Consider the following 21,883-nt stretch of genomic DNA (forward strand, 5'->3'; position numbering starts at 1 on the left):
ACAATAATCACAGGTGAGATTGAGTATCAAACACTAACAGTATAATTCTTACTGCTTAATCTAAACTTCAAAGACTGGAACTCTGAAACCTGGAGCAGGGTTGACGTTAATTTCTAACCTTTTACTATTTATGACCCGAATCCCTGGAGATGCATAAAGCATATTCGTTTGCACTGAAAACAAATCGTAAATGTTCAATCAAAGTTTCAATAAAGTTAACTCATCAGCGGCCCAGTTGAAAGTATGGATCTGGATTAATCTCCAAATTAATTGGGTCTGAAAGACTGTGTTGTCAAAGCGGAGACGGCCAACTCCACGATCCAGTCCGTGTTTTACACATTTCTAGGTAATTAAAAATCAGAAGCCAGGTTTGATCAATCTCGAATCAGCCCTCAGCTGGTCTCCTTTAAAAACGGTTCTGGCTGCTGTATTACCTCTTTGTCTTTTAAATTGCGGCTTTACAGGTGGAGGAAAAATAATTCCGGGATGTTTTCGGTTAATTTGAGTAGCAGAACTCTGGACAAGGTTTCTTCGCATTAGGAGGGGAACAGTTTAAAAACTAAAGGAAATGAAGCATTTGAGCTTCAGAGTAATTAAAAAAGGACTTTGTCGTGGCCACTAGATCTTAGACGGGATTTTAGAAAGTGTCTTCGAGTTTTAAAAAAAACGTTGAATTATAACTTAAGCAATCAGTTTCTTACCTCTAAACGGGGCGAAAAGCAACGTATCGTTTTTGTTACGGTTTAACATTGCTACTTATATTTTGAACACCTGGTCAGGTTTGTTAGTCGTGTTTCGGCAGGTCTCTTATTTAATCCAGTTTCTCCTCTCTAGGTGCCTAGTCTTCCTGTCCTCTACAAGCGTCTGAACGCCGAAGCGCAGAGCCCCCGTGTAGCGTAAAACTGGAGAGATGAGCGGGCAGCTCGAAGGGGAGAGAATCCACCTTGTCTGCACTTTGCTTATCGAGCCTCTTGCTTTCAGGCTCAACACCTTCCTTCAAACCAACCGCTCGTTTTTGCCTTCAAAAAGAGGTGCTGCCTTTGTACAGGCAAAGGCTAGAGGCCAAAACTTCTGATTGTAAGTATACAAATGCAAAAGGGTTTTTCTCCCCTGTTTCAGCAGTAGGTGATCCCGGAGAGCAGCCAGACTCACCTCGCGGTTCCGGGACCCACCGTCTCTCCGGCCGGCTGTCCTGACAGGAGCGTTTCCTCTCCCGGGGCTCCAGACTGCGGGCCGCCCGAGCGATGATCAACATTGGATAATAACAGCTGGTCGGGTTCCGATTATACCGTTTCTTGTTCAATTGTTCCCCCCAATAAACGAGTGTCCTTGGATTGTTTCTTAAAGGCTGTGTGGATTTCCGTTGGATTTGGATACCTACATTGGGGTCATTTCTACAACGAGCGAGACTCCACGCATGATAATCCTTCTGTTTCTTTAATGAGCCTAAACGTGCTTCCTTTGCCCCTGTAGACTTTCCAGGGTGCCTATTGAACATTAATTTAGGGTGCTTCTTCTCCCTCTGATAGCTGCTACAATGTGACTATATAATTTCAGCTGTTGCCTGTACGTCTACAAAGGGAAGCTGTCTGCGAACAAGCAACTGCGTAGTAGCACAATGAACTTGTACAATAAACTTGATGTAGTATAATCTTAATATCACAGCAACCTCCTAGTAAATATCACTTGTAGCCAAACTGGTGCTGGCAATAACAAGGTTCTGGAAGAGCAGCTCCAGTCGTGATTGCAGCTTGACTCCTGAGAAACTGTAAACTTGAGAAGGACAATTCTCCCATTGAATATTTCTATACAAAGCACTTTGCAATTCATAAGAATTTGAGAGAATGCAACCAAGTCAGAGGAGGTTAGTGTGATTTCCTGTGGCTGAACTCCCCTTGTGGAAAAATGAGCACAGCACTGTATGAGCAAATCAGACTGTCCCTTGAAAGAGCATTTTGTGGTTAATTATGAGCTTATGGTGTGCTGTAACACCCACCTCCACAATCTGTCTTGTAATACTACATCTGTGCCCACCATTCTACATTGAAGTAGGCATGTTGAGGACAGACCCAGGAATTGAAGCATTCAACATTTAAAGAGTAAGAGATGTATATTCTGCAAGGAAGAAGCACGCAGGCAGTCTTCAAACACTTGACTGAAAATTATAACAGTATTTAACATTCACGAGATTAACTTTGAATGTACATTAAACAATCCAACTCAAAAGCTCTTCCTCAAAACAATATATACTGTTCACTACTTTAGGACAAACATGTCAATTTAAATAAACATTAATCTCTATTCAATTCTCCAAGAGATCCGTATTCTACCCCTAGACGCAACAAGAAAGTGGAATTTTACTCAGAAAAAGACGCATTTCATAAAGAAAACCTTAATTTGCTTACTAAACCAGTTTATGTTCCTTTTTTTCCATAAAATGAACCATGAAACACTGAACTATGAACTGATTCTTTGAAATTAGTTCAAGAGATATAAAGAGATTCAAGGTTCAACATTTGTTACTCCAAGTGCAGAGCTACAGTATGTTACTGAAAACAGAGAATGTGTATCAGGTGATATAGTGATCATTGTATTGTTTTCCTAACAATCCAGTCTTTTTTATATCAACATTTGTTCCACAAATTAGGAATGTACTATTTTTTAATCCCCTGAAAGAGAAAACCCTGCCTCATAACTCCCTCTTAACGATGTAAGCAGCAGCAGCAGGCTGTGTTGAGTGTCCAGGTGGTCCTCATGATCCTCCCAGCTCAGGGACTGGGGGGAAAGGCCTGTGATCATCAGCACTGTTGAGAGTTTAGAAATACAATCCGAAATCATTGGAAAACCAATCCTTCTTCCATCAACAAATATAAGAACAGACACAGTGAGAAACTGATTAGTTCTTCAGATTAAAGAAAATGTATATTAACACAGCTACGGAGTATTACAAACTTTCTAAAGACTTCAAGAACATGCAATTGTTTGCTAATGTTATATCTCGGGAACAAGAGCAGCTGGGAAGCTACTTTCAACGGCACAAACGAATCAGACCGGCTCGGTTCTCCTGAGCCGCTGTAGGGGGGGCAGTGTGATGTCACGCCCCGAAGACATAAGGCGTTACATCCAGGAAACGAAAACTGCACCAAAACGATTTTCAGCTGCACAAACTCAGCACTGACGAAAGCTGTTTATCATTTGTGCTGCTGATAGGGGGGACAACTTCACGGAGCTGGCAGAGTAAAGTCTCAGGGTATTGCAGTGTGAAGGTGGGACCCTGATACTGGCATTACAGTGTAGCGACACCCAGCGCTGTTAAATTAATAACTGTAGTAGGATCAGCGGCAAAGAAGGATCTGGTTGTGTCAGATTACTGCAGTGGAGTGGACTGGAAAAGCTGAAAACTAGGTACCTCCGACTAAAACCATTAGTGGTGGTGGAGGGGAGTCCCCATTACCTGTAAAGCGCTATAAGTGTAAGCAATTATTATTATTATTATTAAATATTTTTTTACTTTGAACTTAATAGTCCCTGTTAGATGTTTGGAATCTCAATGCAGTGGGATTTGTGCAGACTGGCTGTTTGAAAACGCCGCTGTTTAACGGCAGACACGAGCAGCTCCGGGATCCGCTGCCCCTATTGGCTGGCTGTGATTGAGAAGGCAGGTGCGGTCGGTCTGCAATTAGACTTCAATTCGCTCATTTATAGCCGTTCTGGGACCGGGTCGCTTCAAAGCCTTTAACTGGAGCTGCGGGATTCTGGGCTAAGCCTGTCGGTTTTTCTCGAACCGGGTGGAAGACGTAGTAAAATGGGGTTTAAACGTAAAGATGTCGGAGCTACTGGGCGGGCTACGTTTTGTGGCTTGGACTCTGCGAAGTGAAACGTGGTATTAAAACTGTGCTTACAACTGTTTTTACAGTGCTAGTTCTCCTTTCTGTAGTTTACCTGTACGATATGCTTTTTTTGTATTCCAGGCTTCTGCTGCATCTTGGTGAGTCTCTGGGTTTTAACCGCCTGCAGACCTGATCGCAGATCCGTGTAGTGAGTGACCGGAGCTCCGCGGCGGATTCACAGGTGAGTCCGAGTCTCTTCATCCTAGAGCCCCGGTCAGCTCAGGACTGAAAACCACTTTTACTGGGATGGCGGATTTTCAAATCGGTACCGGGCCCTGTGGCTTTGTTTGACTTGTATCTTCTCACGGTGAAGTTGCAGGTCCGGCTGGGTTTTCCTTCTCCTGAACCGGTTTGCTGGAAGTCGCACCGACCGCTGTGTAGCTTCAACTAGGGGCGAACTCGTGACTTACTGGTAACAGACCGCAGGAAACTGCACCCAGCCGTGTGAGACCCGGTGTGAAGACTGAAACCCCCGGTAGGAGAAGAGGGAGAAACCGCTTACCTTGCTCTTGTCCTGCTGTGAAGTGTATAATGAGAGTTAAATTTTGCTTAAAAACCAATTCATCGTAGAAATCGTGACTGGTTTTCGCAAAACCTGTAAGAACAAATGCATTTTTTCCAGCAACCGAGCAAAGCACCTGTACCAGGAGAGCAGCGAGGTATCAGCCGGACCTCCCCATCACCGCCATCCTCCGCCGGGACGCCGGCCTGCACAGAACCACCCCGTATTTATAACCTGAGTCCTGCTGAGCGCGAAAAGGACGACGAAGGTAGCTAATCAAGACACCGGGGACGGAGATGAGACTCTGGATATCCGTGCAATAACACCGCTGTATATTGTAATTGTTTCTTATGCTGTAATAAACTGCTGTGAATGTGTTAATTGGATTGATTATTCTGATAGGGTGTGGGGAGAGTACAGGGGTGTAGAGAACCCTGAATCGGGTGCTCCCTTTAAACGGTCCCACCACGGGGCTCGCAGCGCTACACCCTCCGGGCGCTGGCGTTGTCCCGGTCAGGGGAGTTGGGAGCCAGGGGACTGCGGCCTAGCCTACAGCCTCTGTCCCCCACCTCTGCGGGCCTGAGGACACGCACTCCTCGGTACGTGAAAGATGACGCACCACGCTGCTGAGAGAACGCGTCTAGTTACCATGGTAACTAGGGGGTGTGGCTGGGTTTTAGGGGCGGGGTTCAGTATCCAATCAGCGCCTTGAAGAGGTGGGTGTAAGCCCCGATCACGAGAGGACACGCTCAGCCCGAGAGGGAAAAATAACTGCAGAGACATGCGGGACTCGAACCCGGCTCACAGGGGTGGAGAGGTAGAAGAGTCAGGGGTTCAGCTGATTGAGCTATACTTCCAGCCAAATCCAGAGTGACTCCCTGGAGATATTTGTTCAAACAAAAAAACATTTGCCAAAATAAACATTTGAAAAGTATCCCTCCTCCTCTTTTAGAATACTTAAGCGTTTCTCATCTACGTTTTTGGTATTTTATAAAATGGGCTGTAGTCTATGGGGACAGGTGGATTTGAATGTGGATCTTACCGACCACAGGCCAGTGCCTTTCAAGATGAACCACAGTGCTCCCAGGAAACGGATTAAGCGCTGTCAATGAAAGCATTAAAACGGATTCCTTCCTCCTGGCAGATAAAGGAGAGACAGCTCTGCTGACTGGGAGCAGGAGCCACTACAGAGCTGCAGCACCCATGTAGTGAATTAAACTTTTCAATTTCATATATGATGTAACTGATTATTACAAATACTTGTAGCTGCACTGAATCCAACAATGAGCTGTAGATGCTGTGATGCTGCACACTGTTCAGTGGGGGCGTCAGTCCTGCATAGTGCTCAGGACTCGGCTTCACTGCGAAAGCTGTTATGAGTTGGTATGACTCCATCTGTCTGTACTGAGTAGCTCTAAGTTTGCTGGTAGACTGGAATTAACTTGAATTATAAATGTGGACAATCAGGCTTTTCCACTGTTCCCCATGATAACCTCACTCCTCAAAAGGCAGAAGTTCCCCTGAGTCTCTTGGATTTGATCGATGGAGAAATCTCATCAATATGAAAAATAGATTCCTCCACAGCCACAGGAAATAAAGTCCAAATAAAGTAGTAAAGTGCATGGGAGAGGTGTTCACAAACTGATAAATAAATATCGCACAAACATGGGTTGAAACACAAGTGTCTATGAGTCTGATTAATAGTGCTTTATTATGTAGAAAAATGGTACATTATTTTACTAATTAGAAAAATACAAGTGAAGGAGCAGTCAACTGATGTCACTGTCCATTCCTGAGGCTGGGTACGGATTCTCCAGAAGCCGTCCCTGAGAAAATACCCACAGCAGTGTAGGAGCAAATCAGAGGGATCAAAGAGAACAACACAGTTTACTACAACAGAGATCATCTTCCCAAAACAACAACTTACAACAATATTCCACATCACATTAGCAATTATAAGAATGAACAGTTGGAGACAATACAAACATAAGATACAGTGATACGCTTGAGACAGAGTATCTGTACAGGTGTATATATATAACGCAATATGTATTTAACAGATATTCAGACCATTATGTCTATCTAGAAATATTAACAGAGTTGTCAGGAAAAAATAATGTTTAAATGATGATGCGAGGGTAATAACTTTTTAAATAAAGATTAAACCAGCATCTGTATTCTCTCTGTATTCTGTATTCCTGGACTTGCAAAAATAAGTATTAATAATGTAATGACTACATTTTCAACACACTGGTCAACATGTAATCTCTTTCGGTCTTCTAGATCTGTCATATAAACAGTATAGAGCAACAGAGAGAGAAAGACTGGAGCTAAACCAGGTTACTGTTTGATCCAGTTAAATCAAACACCTTTACCCAGCTCTTCAGGTGCTGCTGATTTAAAGAGACCTCATCTACAGACACACTGACCCCTCCAGGACCAAGGCTGGACACCCCTGCTGCAGACACACCGAGTGGGTCTCCAGGACCAGAACTGGACACCCCTGCAGAGACACTCACCCTACTGGGAACAAGGCTGGACACCCCTGCTGCACACACACACCGACTGGGTCTCCAGGACCAGAACTGGACACCCCTGCAGAGACACTCACGCTGCTGGGACCAAGACTGGACACCACTTATTTCCTTTATTGTCCTAGATGGGACATTTGCTTTGCAAGCAGGTAAAAGACAAAACATAATACACAACATGGAAAAAAATAAAGTAAACTATGCACTTAATTCTCAAAGCTTCCGTTAAAGATGAGCTCTTGTCCTGCCTACCTCCTTCCTCATGGTTGTGAAGTGGGCGGAGTCACAGACTGTCCAGCTGGTCCTCATGATCTTCACAGCTTAGATGCTCAGCCTTTGGAAAGCTTTTCAGCTTCAATCTTGTTTCTCCAGAAACAGTTAGAAGGCGAAGGATTCCCTGAATCAGCTATGAGTTTTCTAACAATATCACTATCATCACCATCATCTTGGTATAACGTATCTGAAACAGAAATAAAATGTCCACAGCAACTAGTGTGCCGTAGCGCCGTGCAGTCATGTGTTCAGACTAACAACACTTAGCAGCTACAGAAGAAAAGCCTTAGATTTTTACCCATTAAAGGCGAATTCGATTAAATATATCTGCTTACTAAAAAAATAAATCCTTCCTGTTTTTTAAGTGCGGAGGAACAACAACAGTCTCAAAATCCCCGACCTCCTCACGAATCTCGGAGTTTATTGGGCAAACTGGACCAAGACTCGCGTTTAATTGGGAAAACTTACTGTCAATCAGCAGTAACTTTCCACTAACCAATCATGACATCGCTGGACTCAATCCCAGTGATCTGATTGGCTCTAGATCCTCTCATTCAGCCACAAGAGAGTTTAGACCCCTGTCACATGATCCGGGTGTTTGATATCGCACCAAAGCCTCACTCTTGTCCTGCAAAACAGTCTTTCATAGACTCGTGTATCACCACTGCCGACTGGTGGTCTGTTATCGGAATCGTCTCCTTTTGCTGTACTTCGATCAATGGGTGTAATGTAATATCCAAATAGTTCAGTAACGCTACGAGATTTTCTTAATATCCAAAGAAATCTCCGATATCGAAATATCCCGTGTCAAAACTAGATTTTAGTAGCAATTATATAGTTGCAATAATAAGTTATGATTCATAATTACATTCATCTAAAATTTTAAATGAATTCTTACAAGAGTCTTTAATATAACCCATATATATATACAGTAGCCTCGGAAAAAACGAAAAACAATTATTTTAACGTTAAAGGATTAAGCGAACAATACAATATTTCTGAATAAGTATTTCGATATTTAAAAGCCGTACCAACAATGTTAAAAGCGATGGTAGAAGGTGACGTTTACCAGTGTGGCCGCCAGGCGGAGACATTGCTACACGTGTCTATGAAGGGCTGTTTTAATGGAGCCCTTTTCAGTCTCCAGCTGTATTCCACTGACCGTGATATCATTGGTATCCAGTCCAGGTCCTGGCCCTGAGCCACAGTGACACCAGTCTCAGACTGACACCCTCATCAGCTCTGAATGAGCCTCAGAGGGATGTTGTGCTGAAGGTGCCTGAACACTAGTCTCTCTCTCTAATCTTCCTGAACACATCTTTTCATCAAACTAACAGGTTTAGTGTTGTGTGCTGACTGTAATAATGATCAAATCACACATCTTTTGCAGTTTGTCAGTTTCCTTGTTCTTTCCTTTGTCTTTAGATCACTTTTATTTCTTCCTCAATAACCTGTTCGTTCTGTCAACCTTTATCTGCAGGTGGAAATCATCTTATTGCAACTGGATCTCTTTCAGGCACTATTCTGTTAACTGTGCTTCTTTGGCATAGTCCAAAACAGTGTCTCATTTATTTCACACGTTCCTGCACAAATCTGTCCCTGCCTGTTACACCCATGTCCATTGTTAATTGATTTAAAATAATCGATTAAAAGGGCTAAAACTTAAACATTGGTTCCCTTATTACAAGACTCCTGGGCTTTTGTATCAAAGGACAGACTGATGCCTGACTTTAGTTGGTACTTTGTTGACACTAAACTAATAAAACTCTGCCAATGCAAATCACAGACATGGGCAGCAAGAGATTCATTTCTAATTATAGGGCAGTACCACATCAGTAAAATACAATAGTGTTGATACAATATAATGTAATTTCTGGCTCAAGACTGACATCATCCAGTCCACACTTTCCCTGCTGTCAAGTCTGGTGGTTGTGGGGCGATTCTTATTAGCAGGGACCAGAGAGACCATCAGACCCAGAGAAACAGGACACCCTGAGACAGAACGGAGACTGAAAGCAACAGCTCCTACTCGTCTGCTGAACTGACTGATTCCCTTGACGTGGTGATATAATAGTGATCAGAATAATCACTATTTCACTATTCTCGCCCTCCTCCAAATGTATATCTCTGATTCATTCATATTGCCTTCTCTGACCTGTTGCTATGTCTGGCAAAAAACATCATTCAGTCAACAACATCCTCTAAAAAGAAGGGATGTGAAGGAATCACAGCACAGTCCAGGTCTGAAATGGTAATTGTGGGGAAAAGCTTATTTTCTGGAGAGCACTGTAGAACACACACACACAAGATGCGTCTGCACAGAATTCCAGCTGTGTTACAAAGAGTTTTATAGTCCGAGTCCAGCCATCCTCACTTTGTGTTATAACCTTGAATGAGGGTTTTGGAGGGACCATTAGCAATCATATTGGAATCATAAAAATTTAAAATAATAAAACCTACGACACAGTGGCTTTTCCTGGTGCCGTTATCCCTGTTTTGGCGTTCTTCCCGAGTTGTCAGGTACAGCAGCTGGTGTCTGTTTAAAAATCCCCCCTAGCCAGGTCAGAAGTAATGACCCCTGGCCAGAGGCAGATTTCTACAATATTTACATGTACATATACGTTTGCAAAAGTTAATGTTGTCTGAAATTTATCACCACAGATTTAAAACTGTAGTATTGAATATATAGAGAGTATATGTTATATTGTTATAAAATAGTAGCAGACCAAATATGTAAATAATAGCCAACGTGCACACATTTAAAGTCAATATTTTATTAAACAATAGTTTTAATGCAGATTTGTTACTTAAAACAATAACGAAATTAACCCGAACTGTTTCTCCAGCAGCCTGAAGCCCTGACAAACAGCAGCTGGTTACTTCTGTTGTCTGTGTGACAGGAGAGTAACTCTGCAGGACGAGGGAACACAGACATCACTTAATCCCGGGATATACCGTGGTTGTTTTCCATGAGTATATTCACTGCCGGCGCTATGATCTTCACCCCAGTTCACAAGTCCTCGTTTCAGAAAACAGAATCAATGCGCTAATTCACCTAAACCAGGATCTAGAAAATAATCAGGTCTCTCACACGCAGCACAAAGGTCTTTAAACACCAAAATTGCTCACAGTGTCAGACAGCTGACAAGAGCGGCGATCGTGGATGTATATACTGAGAAATCGAATCAAACTCTGTATTGATACACCCCGTCCTTTTTAAAATCACACGAGAAGATACTAACGAAGAAAGAATTTGACTGTCACAAAACGCCACCAGAATACAGAAATGTTTACCGGTCAAATAAAGTTAGGAGGTCGATTTACCTTACACGGTGTCTCTCAGTACGCTGTCCGAAACAGGAAAAGGATTTACAGACAATGAACATTGCAACCATTCTCATACTCCTCACAGGTCATTTTTAACATTTACATTCCCACCCTTTAGCTAGAAACAGGTGCAGGAAGAGGAGCTCAGCGCCGCCTGTGGTTCACAAGCAGAACTGCAATCCGACTGTATTGTACCGCCCGGCACCAGTCACATCTGGCGAGGAGGTATCGCTGTGTTAAAAAGCCGCTGGACTGAGTCCCAGATTGATCTTTTTGCACCTCACAGGAGTCAGAAAAATCCTCATGCAAAAATCCCACAACAAAACTAGAAACCATGAGCTCCATAATTGCTTACACTTATGTAGCACTTTTCTAGACACTCCACTCAAAGTGCTTTACAGGTAATGGGGACTCCCCTCCACCACCACCAGTGTGCAGCCCCACCTGGATGATGCAATGGCAGCCATACTGCGCCAGTAAACTCCCCACACACTGGCTGTCAATGTGGAGGAGAACAGTGATGGGGATTATAGATAGAGAATATTTGGAGGCCATGATTGGTAAAGGCCAAAGGGAAATGTTCGAGAAATGCCCTGGGTTTTTTTTAATGACCACAGAGATTCAGGACCTCAGTTTTACATCTCGTCTGAAGGACGGTGCCTTTTTTTACAGTATAGTGTTCCCAGCACTATACTGGGTCATTAGGACCCACATAGACCGCAGGGTGAGTGCCCCCTGCAGGCCCCACTAACACCTCTTCCAGCAGCAACCTTGCAACATGATTCTTGTGGATTTTGTAATGAAACCAAATGTGCAAACAATTGCTTTCTCATGAAATGTTCATTTCACTGTTACCTGAAACACTGTACAGGACTGAAGAGCTCTACTCTGGCTCTGTCCAAGGTGCTGATTGTATAGAGGAGCCCCACACTGTCTCTGCCCATGAAGCTCTATACTACTCTGCCAGTCTCCCTGCCCGAAGATCACCCAACTACATGTAACCATTAAAACTGATAGGTTTTCATTTCAAACAGTGTCGGTAAAATACAGTTAACATATTACATGTAGGGTCAAACAGATGTGCAGGATATATCTTGAAAAAGTCAAGAAAGCAGAGGGAAAAGTAAGTGTTCTAAAGTGAGTTTTGAAACAGAAATGTAAAATTTCCTACAGACTTGCAGGTTCTTTCCAGTAATGAGCACTGGGACACAGTTAGGGGAAATAGCAGAGTAGTGAGTCACACTGGACACAGCAAGAAACAGCCCGGACATCTTCACACAGTCTTTATTATCTCGAACACAAGGGAATTTAAAATACTCAACTGAAACAGGTTTACTTTGATGAAGGAAGAATGGCAAAAAGACAATTATTTAAAAATTTAAAAAATGCAATAAACGGTGGCAAAAAATTAAAGGAATGAAACCCCCATTTTGCTGTACAACTGTTTTCTCAGCCGTAGAGAACAGAAGGAGTGACAGTGGGAGTATCAGTGGAGAAACAAGAGACCAGGATCGTCTCCAGGAATCAGCAGAGGAGTCCCGGCAGACACACTGTCTCTCTCCCACACATTATCTTCTCACTCCGAGCTTCTCTCCCTCTTACTCAGGACAGACGGGGGGAAAATTCACACTCTCCCAGGATCGCCCTCACAGATAAAGGGGACTTTATCTTCACAGTTTAACTCCCACGCCAGTATCCAGAGGCACAGTTCCCAGAGTATTCCTTATTAACTGTGATCCTGTGAGAGAGACGGAGATCAGAGTCACTGAGCCAGTCTGGTCACCTCAACACACCAGCCCCTCTCTCTTCATCTCCCCCTGCTGTCTTGGTGAAGACATTCTTGTGTAAACGGTGTTGTTATTTGTCACATACGAGTTCAAATGAACTTTTCTCTTTGATGAATGATATCTACTCAATAGAGTCCCCTATCCAGTGTGACACATAAGTAGAGAGAATTCAGCACACAGTTAAAGACACTGAAAATATAGTCAGCGTGACTGAAACACAATACAGTCAGTGCAGTGATTCCACAACAGTACAAAATAAACACTCCAACAGTAACGTATATGTCAGTGTGCTCCTGATTACTGCAGGTTTTAATTTTTATTAGATAATGTGTGTTTAGTCTTATTACTTTATGACATCTTCTCTCACCAAACTCCCAGAGTAACTAACTGAATTACTTCTGATTCTGCACCTTAGTAAAAAGTATCTTTGCTTTGTGTAGAAAGATGGCCAACCTGTTTCAGTCCATCTTCCTTTAAAATTGTGTCTTAAGAAGTGTGTGTCAGAGCTGTAGATAGACGGGCTATGTGAGAGAGAAGAGAGAAGAGACTCAGAGCAGAATTTGACTGTTGATGCTGTGTTGATGCTGTGATGTGAATTGATCTACTTTGTCAGTGTCTGACTGTGATGCATTGAGTCCCCAGATTTGTCTGTAATGTCCCACCTGCTTGGACTGACTATGGTTTCATTAGAATTTTGTCCAGTCTCAGATCTGAGAAAATTTTCAGTAACACACAATAATATTAGACATTATTTAATATACACTGTCTATAATGTGTGTGTTTAAAATTGTGGTTGTATAATGACTCATAAAATCCCCAGTCAATATTCAGATAAGGTCTGTAATAGTGACCCAACACCACCATTAAAACTGTTTTGCTACAAAACAGTAACAAGTGGGTCTGACAAAGTCATAGCACAATACACTTACACTTGTTTGTACTTGGAGTCGTCTACTAGACTTCCCAGGAGCTCCTGTAGAGACACATAGAGCAGGTCAGATCACCCTGGACACCAACACTCAATCCAGCTGGGCCTCAGGTCAGCTGTTATTGGGGAGGTGTCAATTAAAGAGCACACCAGCACAAAGACACACTGACACACCCCCAGGCAGCTATATGACTTGAACCAGCCATAGAGACAGTACTCAGGCAGCCTGGACAGATACCAGACTGCACTGGGCGATGAAGAAATTCACAGGCTATTGAATACATTACTAAACACCCTGTATCAGACCAACAAAACAGGCATAGATATGGCAGCACAGAAACTAAAACTCACAGACTGGCATTAAAAACAAAGCTAAAGAGAATAAAATTAAAAAAAAAAACACCAATAAAACAAAAGGAAAAGAAAATGGTTCGATACAGAGAGCAAAAACACCAGTAAAGCACTTTGAAAACTCTCAAATAAAAAACAAACAGACAACAACAACACAACACAGATCTGTGCCTCAGTTACTGCAAGATGGTAAAATATTACACGCTGTCAAAAAGAAACTTAACACACACACAGAGGCAAACAGCTTGCAGAAACTGAGGAGTTATTAAAGCAAAGCCGCTTCTGGGAGAAGTGGAACACTTTATATAAATCACAAGCAGCAGAACATCCAAAACAATGCAACAATCTTGCAAACATATTTTGAAAATCTTCCAAGGCTTCCCAATACAAATAAATCATACTAAAACATCATATGTGAAAAACTGGTTACTGCCTGGCTGTAAAATGTGTTCTTTTTGCCTATGCCTATCAATGGCATAAAAAGTAAATAAACACTCTGCTTGTTATCAGCTTGCCCCTTGCAATCTAGAAAGATTGTTTTTATAGCCTACAACACCATAAATAGTCCTCTAGCACTGACTGAAATTCAGTAATAATAGAACTAATGGAACTTTTGGTCTTATTTGTAAGATTTGATCATCATTTTCTTTTGGAAGATAACCATGTCAGGGCCCGGCTTTACAAAAAGTCTTTTTGTAAAATGTGTTTTTTGTCTTTGTTCTCCCAGTTTCAGATTTTTATCCAAAGTAGTAGACACATTGAAGAAACATTAATGTGCTAGTTCACGTTTGAAAAACTGACATTTGAAGACAGAAAATGAAAATAATTTGTTGGGTTTTTTTTTGTTTTTCTTTTGCGTATTTCTTTCAAGTGTGTTCTGAGAAAGAGATACTGTTTAAAACATCTGATGGTTCAGACATGAAGCCCAAAGGTATGCTTCAATTTAAGTGCTGAACCAGGCCTCTACTGTCTATACTTACGAAGTTATTACAAAATGTTTACATGGACATGATTCCAGGTGGAAATTGCTTCTGGAGGTCTATGACACACAAGTGTGTTAATTAAGGAGGTTTTTGTAAACGGACGAATGATGTGTTTTAGACTTTGCAGGCATGCGATTAAAAATTTAGGCAACAATTTCTGTCTCACCGAAACTAAACTGAGTTTTAGGCCATCTAATTTTAAGATTCAACAGTGAGAGCCAATTAAAATCATTCTGGTCTTACTGGAGATAGAGATATTTGTTTAATTGTAAATAATTTTGAGCTAGCCTCAACTGTATATCTTCAAGACATTTGATTAGTGTTGAAAGAGCAATAAGGGGATTACAGATAGATCTACGTATTTTCAGTATAACATTGGAAGTCGATACTGGGATTTCTGTTGCATCAGGAGGACAAGAGTCTTCTGCCACATACTGGGGTCAGTGACCTCTGTTGCATCCTGGGATTAAGTGACCTCCGGCTCATCATGTCCATAGGCGGCCTCGGTCGCTTTCTGAGTTAAGTGATTTTCCTTACAGCACAGGGTGAAGTGACCTCCACCAGTCCAAACTGGCAAATAACTGCTGACGTGTCCCAAGATCTGCAAGGTCCCAAAGTTAGGTGACCTCTGCATCCCAAGATCAAGTTACACCTGCTTGATGTGCTCTTCAAAGTGATATATGGGAATGGTGGTGCTGGGAAAAGCTTTTCTCACAAACTACATTTTACTCCTGACATAAATAAATCTTGTACATGGTAGCACTGAGAAAAATCTTAGAGCATTATTTGGAAAGTAAAGCATTATGCAAACCTAAGATCCTCTAAATTAAAAGATCTACATTAGAAGGTGGCATTTGACCACCAGGTGGAGACAGAGCAAAACAAGTCTATTAATCAACGTATCAAAGCACTTTATCGACATTTCAGAAAGGCACTAGATACACTTTCTATAACAGCCATTAATTAACATTAATTCATGTAACAATCTTTATTCTACTTTTGTTCTTTTAAACGTAACACCATTTTTATTTTTGATGAGAAATGTATTGTTTGTAGCAAGAGAAGCAGTTCTCATATTTCTAGAATGCTAAACTAGAACACAAAGCTGTACAGCTTTAAAAGAAATTGAAGTGGTATACATCATCACATGTAAAATAAAAGGAAAATGGAAAAAAGGGAAGGTTTCTGAAATAATTTTTAAAAATTCTTCTTTACTCAATTAGTTCCTTAGCCAGCATGACATACAGTTACAAACAAGTATTACAAAGAGTGGATAAACAAAGCAAAAATAATTAATTTGAGAGAATCCAACAAAAAACAAAATTACAGTAGAGAAGCAGAAATATTACACCACCAAGCAGCTGGTGTTGACTTGGCAGGAACAGCAGCAGCCAGTGTAGTCTGAGCCACTCTGGCTGATCCTCCTCAGAATAAAAACCCAGGATAGAAGTTTGTAAAAGGATGGATATAAGACCAGGACAGAAGCAAATTCTGTCTCTAGCAGGGAAATAGACTGTGGCCAAGTCATCCTAAAATTGCAAACTGAAAACAGTACTTGCAGACATTATCAGCCATGTCAACTGAGGAGAAAGTAACACTAAATAAGCTCTTAGCAGTGATTGGAATATAATTACGTGCATCAGTATAGCACTTTCCAAAAGATTCCCAACGTGATTTACATATAGGAAAAGACCCACTTCATCCACCGTTTACTAAGGAAAAAAACTACAATAAGGACAGAAGGCACATTAAGAGTAGAGGTGAAATCAGATTTGAAACCATGGCAAAGGATTTCTAGAACCAGCCCCTTCTAATCTACTTAGCAAGGACAGAAGGTGTGATCAGACGTATCACTTGTTGAGCACACTTTTTTTGTTTTGCATTAAGTGCACTTCCCATTAACCAGCAAGCACATCCCAGTCCCATGCATTGCTATGGGACTGCTGTTGTTGCTGGAAGGAAACGAAGTGGACAAGAAGACCCTCCATCTACATTCGAGTTTATGCTCATGAGGTCCAATAAGAGAAGGTGAGGATGTCAAACTACATAATTAAAAACCAACACAAGCACGTCAACTCGAGACTGACTCAAACAAACGAGTCCAACACTGACAAAAAAAAGTATGGAGCAATATACGCTTTCCAGACTCATTTATTTCATATCAGATGTTAAAAGGACAAAAACATTGCCTGCTCATGACTGTTCTCAACATATTGTCAATAAAAGTTCTAAATGAAGATTTTACATCAAAACAAAGATAACAAAATACCTTATGTCTTCTTTTTTTACTCTTGTGGTATAGTATATGTAGGAAAATCTGCAGACGATTCCAGGGAAACATACATACAACCACAGATTCAGCTAAACTTGCCCTTTGAACTTAGTCATAAATGTACATACACATATATAAGCATTCAAAAAACATATATAGGCAATATAAAAGGTAGTATCACCAAAACATAAGCTAAATGTCAAGCTGTGTGTGTATACATTACACTGTTAATACAATGCTTTATGGTATAAAAGAGTCATTGTATGTGGTGTACTGCTTTGGTTAAATTATGAATTCTAAATATCCATGAACACATAACTATATTTGTTTGTAATTAATATGTACAATGCATTTTAGAAATATGATCCTTACTGTCCCGTGATAGGTGGGTTGTTAGTCGATGTGGCACATTAAGAGAGGAGGAGACATTAAGGAGGAGAGGCCCAGTTTAGGGGGTTACGGACAGTTTTGTGGGTGTTTGTACTTCAGGTGCTTATGATAGGTGAGAAAAAGCATAGAGGAAGCTATGTCAAGGGTCAGACAAGGGAAAGATGTTATATTATTCAACAACATCTGTTGAAGCTGGAGTGTGCAATAGGGATCACCTTTGCTAATGTAGAGCAGGGATGTCCAGTCCTGGTCCTGAAGGCGCGGTGTCTGCACGTTTTCAAGGTCTCTCTAAAGCAGCAAAGCCTGAAGAACCGGAGAAGCTAATAAATTGGCCCAGTTCATTCGGGAACCAGCTTGTTTATTTTAGAAGCTGTGCTGGAATGAAAACCCATAGATGCATTAGGATAAGATCAGATCACTTTATTGGCCATATACAATTTCTTTTATTAGGAATGTGTCTTTTTTCACATCCCCCAGCTTGCTCTCCAGGCCTAGGAATGGATGCCCCTGATGTAGAGTCTATACTTAATTTATTGCTGAATCTGATGATCCATTTACCAATAATAACCATTGCAGTTATTTAATGGTTAATAACCATTAAATGCAGTTCACGTTTGCACCATATAAACTTTAATCTGTGGCTGTCCTGTTTTGTTAAAAAATAAATTATGAAACAGACTGTAAGGGGAATAAATAAGACTACAAAAAGGATATTAGGATGAGGAGTGAATGTTCATATACCCCGTTTCTTTAATTGCAGCATTTACTATGTAATATGTTTGAGCATATTTGTTTATCAAGGTTATTACTTCATTAATCTTGGCGGTTTCATCTTAAAAACATATGTGACATTTGTGCAAGTGATAAATTGAAAGACTTTTCTTTTTACAGCAAGGCTGAAGAGAATGATCGTTTATTACCAAACACAGAGTATGACCCACTCTAGCCCCAGGCCAGCAGGTTCAGATTATGCTGGAGTCGAAACTGTTACGCTGCATCAATTATGAGAGATACAGAGGCCACATACTCAATCCCACCTCTCAGGAGAGCTCACTCTTTGACACCATTACCTCAGTGAGGAAGCCTGTGACAAACATAAATAGAGGAACTGATACGCTTGGCTTGCCCCCAACATCTGACAATTAATCTAAAAGCATTTGGGATCCAGTGGATGTGTAGACAGGGTGTCACAGTGTCACAGTGGTTAGCATTGCTGTCTTCCTTGGTATAAGCAGCTTAGTCAGGGTTCAGAGGTCAGCGATACTGCCTTGTGTAAACAAACTTGCCTCATGATAAAGTATACGGAATAGATTTGATTTCAAATAACTTTTCCAGATATGCTCTCAAGCTTCATGTTTTTTTTCCCCCTGGTAAAATTGATCTTTTAGCCTGCTTCGTCGGGGGCAGCACATTGTATTGGCTAAGCCTTTGGACAAAAGCCTGAGGTGGTGTGGGTTCAAGACACTGCAGTTGTAGCCTTGAGTGTGGTACTTGACCCCAGATGCTCGGTTCAGCCTAATATAACTAAGGACCAACGCTGCTGTTGCCGAGGGTAACCCCCACAATAGACCAGCGTCCCATGTTTTGTCATACTTAAAACCTGTTTCAGTCTTTGGTCATTATGGAGAAGTTCAGCTAAAAAGAAAAATATATTCCAATCATTTACAAATAACCTACTGGCTACCAGTGCCTATTAAAAACCATAGGTAGAGATATTGGGATACTTGTTTCACTATTTTACTAAAATGGTTCAGATTTCAGGGACTGATTCAATCATAAGAACAAGGTTACTTCTCCAAAGAAGCTGAAAAACCTGGGTTCGTTTCAGACTCACAACATGTCTATCCAAGACTATAAGAACACAAGGAGCTCCATCTTTTTGTGATTATTATTAAAGAATACATTAAGCAATTTTATGAGCTTAGTATTATCCAAAGAAAAGGGTATTGTGTATTAAACACGATGTCAACAAAGTGTCTTTCCTGAACAAAAGTTGTAAGGGAAAGGAATTATCCAACTAGTGACAGAGTGATCTGTTTCTGACTCACAGGAGACTTGAAGGTCCAAAAAATGATTCACAACATATCATTACCTCATATAGCACATGGTTTGGGAAAATCTAAGATTCACAAGAAGTATAACAAATTTGGGCTGACTCAATCAGTCATTGATGGAAATGTTTAGCTCTTAAATGACATTTAAGTAAAATAATGGCACGCAAGGTTACTGCTGACCATTTTACTTCATGCTGGTTTCATAGATTTTCATCTATTTTTGCTCCCCAAAATCAGCTTTTTATATCTGATAATGAGTAGCGATAACTTAATGTTAAAGATAGGGCAACTGGCATTTTGTTAATATAGTAACCAAAGCATAATTTTCAAGATCCTTCTTTTATTTCTTGAATGTGTCTAAATCTAGTGATTTCCTGCGTTGAGATGAATCTGAACCCTCACAAAATAAAATTGTTTTCCCCCTTCCCAAGAAAGAAGATAGCTGCCCAAAGTCATTATAAACGACATTTCTAAAGAGGTCAATTAGAGCACGTACAAGGAGACTGATTTAATCTCAAGTTAGAATAACTTAAAAGGAGAATGAGAGCCTTTAATTCAATATTCTCATAGCCCGTGTGCCCCTGCACAGTGTGCCACCTGTCCGATGGCGAGGATGAAACACATGTGTGTCAGGGCAACGCCAGATGTTTTTCCCATCACCTGACAGCTAGACAATCTGATCAAACACCCTGTGCTTCCAGGATGGGGATATGGAATTTCTAAAGCAATTGAAAACGTCTGGTCCATGAAGGGTGTGGAAAATCTAATCTGCGTATCACATGGTTTCTGATCTCACATTTCAAAGGGTAAGTCATGATTCAAGGCCCATGCTGATAAATACTGACTGAAGGAAAACCCATAGAACACAGATGTTTACAAATGCAATACAATTGTTTTTTTTATGTATAGAAGAAAAGCTGTGCTTTGGCTAAAACTGCTCTTTTTCATCTGTCTTACACTTTCAGTGCTGAAAAAGGAATAACAGAAAAATAATATAATTTTGTGCATAATGCATTCCAAATATACCTACAGTGCTCTCCAAAAGAATTGGCTAGCAAAGATGAAACTTATATTTGCTATAAAGTCAAACAATTTGCATTTGTGAAGATATTATTATGAATGACAAATGTGTATCGTACTTTATTTTGTGTAAGTCCATGTATTAATTTGGATCATTTTAGAACAAAAGCGTATTTTGTGTTCAACCCGATGATTTCAAGTGACCATAAGTACAGGGACACATTCACTTTAAGTACGTTCAGAGTGAAAAGCAATGAAATATTTAACTCTTTGCTTTTGACACAGTAACTGCATGACGTCTGAAACGAATCAAGCTCACCAAACTACTCCAGCAATCAACTAAGAAGCTTTGCTCAAGTCACTTAACTATTTTTGGGGTGGTTTTAACAATTTGTATACAGAAAAAGACCAGTATTGTGGACCCACATTGTAGACACAGTCATTATCCTGGTGCAGATATTCTTTTATATGCTGTTTAGCAATGTCCCTGACTCCCTCAAACTTTGTCTGCCAAAGGATCATTACTGATTTCATTTTGGGGTAAAACTGGCATATTTAATTTTTTTGTTACCCAAGACTACTTTTTTTTTCACAATGTTTTAAGCCAGAATTTTAAATGAGCTCACATAATTTGCCTTGCAGTTCTAAAAGTTCTACTTCTCTTTTCAGCATGGATTAAATGTACTACTTGTTCCTGACGCAGCTACCCACCTGAACTACTGTTAAATTATGTTCAAATAATATAGAAAAAGGCTTATTTTTCGTTCTGAATTAAGATTTCACAATAACAGCAAGCGTAAACTTACTCAACTCAAACCTTTTTCGTTTTATGTACTCCTATCTCTCTGTTGTGTGCAGATGCTATGTTCAATAACATGACAGGACAGTATATTGTTGCTTTGGCATGATTTCATGTATTAGTATCGCAGGCATCACAAGAGAAGGATGAAAAAATAGCAAAACAATTTTGTTTATGAGTGCATTACAAGAATGCCTACAATAGCCTGTATAGTCCACAACAGAAAAAAAAAAGAAGTTGGAAGAAAAAACATAGCAAATTAACTGGGCAACCAAATGTTAAACAATTTAGTTTGAAAATAAGAATAAAACAAAATAATATTTCACCATCAAGAAATTTTGTCTTTACAACAAAAAAATTAAAGGGCATCATATATGACAAATGTTTTCACAGGAGTATAAAGAATTTCCTATTTCCTCCTACAAATGCGAAAACAAAACCAGCAGAGACATTCATTTGATTATCATTTGTGGTAGAAGTCACAGCCAATATAGTCACTTCATTGATTAAGCAAATTAATAATGGCCTAATAACTTTTGCCTCTTTTACAAAAAAAAACCTCTGGTCTCACACCCCCGAACAGTACGTCACATATCCTGTTCACTCTCAGGCACAAAAATCTTGATACAGTATCAATGATTCACCAATCCCACGCTGATACAATCTTGCCAAATGGGTCATTTGTAAAACAAATGATTGTCTTCTTTCCTACGAAATAGGAAAAAAAATGATTGGGGACACCCTTGTGCTTTTGGAGAGCTCTTGAAATGTAATCC

At 40.5% G+C, this 21,883-nt stretch overlaps 4 long non-coding RNA genes across 4 annotated transcripts in view; 2 read left to right on the forward strand and 2 right to left on the reverse strand.

The window, feature by feature from the left end:
* Nucleotides 1-465: 465 nt before the first annotated feature.
* On the forward strand, nucleotides 466-1,402 carry LOC138224313 (uncharacterized). The gene is made up of 3 exons (XR_011182767.1): nucleotides 466-525; nucleotides 835-1,031; nucleotides 1,123-1,402. It is a non-coding gene; the product is annotated as an uncharacterized lncRNA (long non-coding RNA).
* Nucleotides 1,403-3,753: 2,351 nt separating this feature from the next.
* LOC138224312 (uncharacterized) lies at nucleotides 3,754-4,773 on the forward strand. Its single transcript, XR_011182766.1, has 3 exons — nucleotides 3,754-4,071; nucleotides 4,204-4,365; nucleotides 4,513-4,773. It is a non-coding gene; the product is annotated as an uncharacterized lncRNA (long non-coding RNA).
* A 1,305-nt stretch (nucleotides 4,774-6,078) lies between these two features.
* On the reverse strand, nucleotides 6,079-10,642 carry LOC138224285 (uncharacterized). The gene is made up of 2 exons (XR_011182721.1): nucleotides 7,176-10,642; nucleotides 6,079-7,063 (listed from the first exon to the last, which is right to left on the reverse strand). It is a non-coding gene; the product is annotated as an uncharacterized lncRNA (long non-coding RNA).
* Nucleotides 10,643-11,831: 1,189 nt separating this feature from the next.
* The window catches only part of LOC107079051 (uncharacterized), a 65,796-nt gene continuing 55,744 nt past the window's right edge, over nucleotides 11,832-21,883 (reverse strand). The window contains exons 2-3 of the long non-coding RNA XR_001480042.2: nucleotides 13,240-13,283; nucleotides 11,832-12,261 (exon numbers count right to left, since the gene is read on the reverse strand). This is a non-coding gene — a long non-coding RNA (uncharacterized lncRNA). The remainder of the gene's footprint in view (nucleotides 12,262-13,239; nucleotides 13,284-21,883) is intronic.

This window comes from Lepisosteus oculatus, chromosome 19 (assembly GCF_040954835.1).
Source record: "Lepisosteus oculatus isolate fLepOcu1 chromosome 19, fLepOcu1.hap2, whole genome shotgun sequence".
NCBI lineage: Eukaryota > Metazoa > Chordata > Actinopteri > Semionotiformes > Lepisosteidae > Lepisosteus > Lepisosteus oculatus.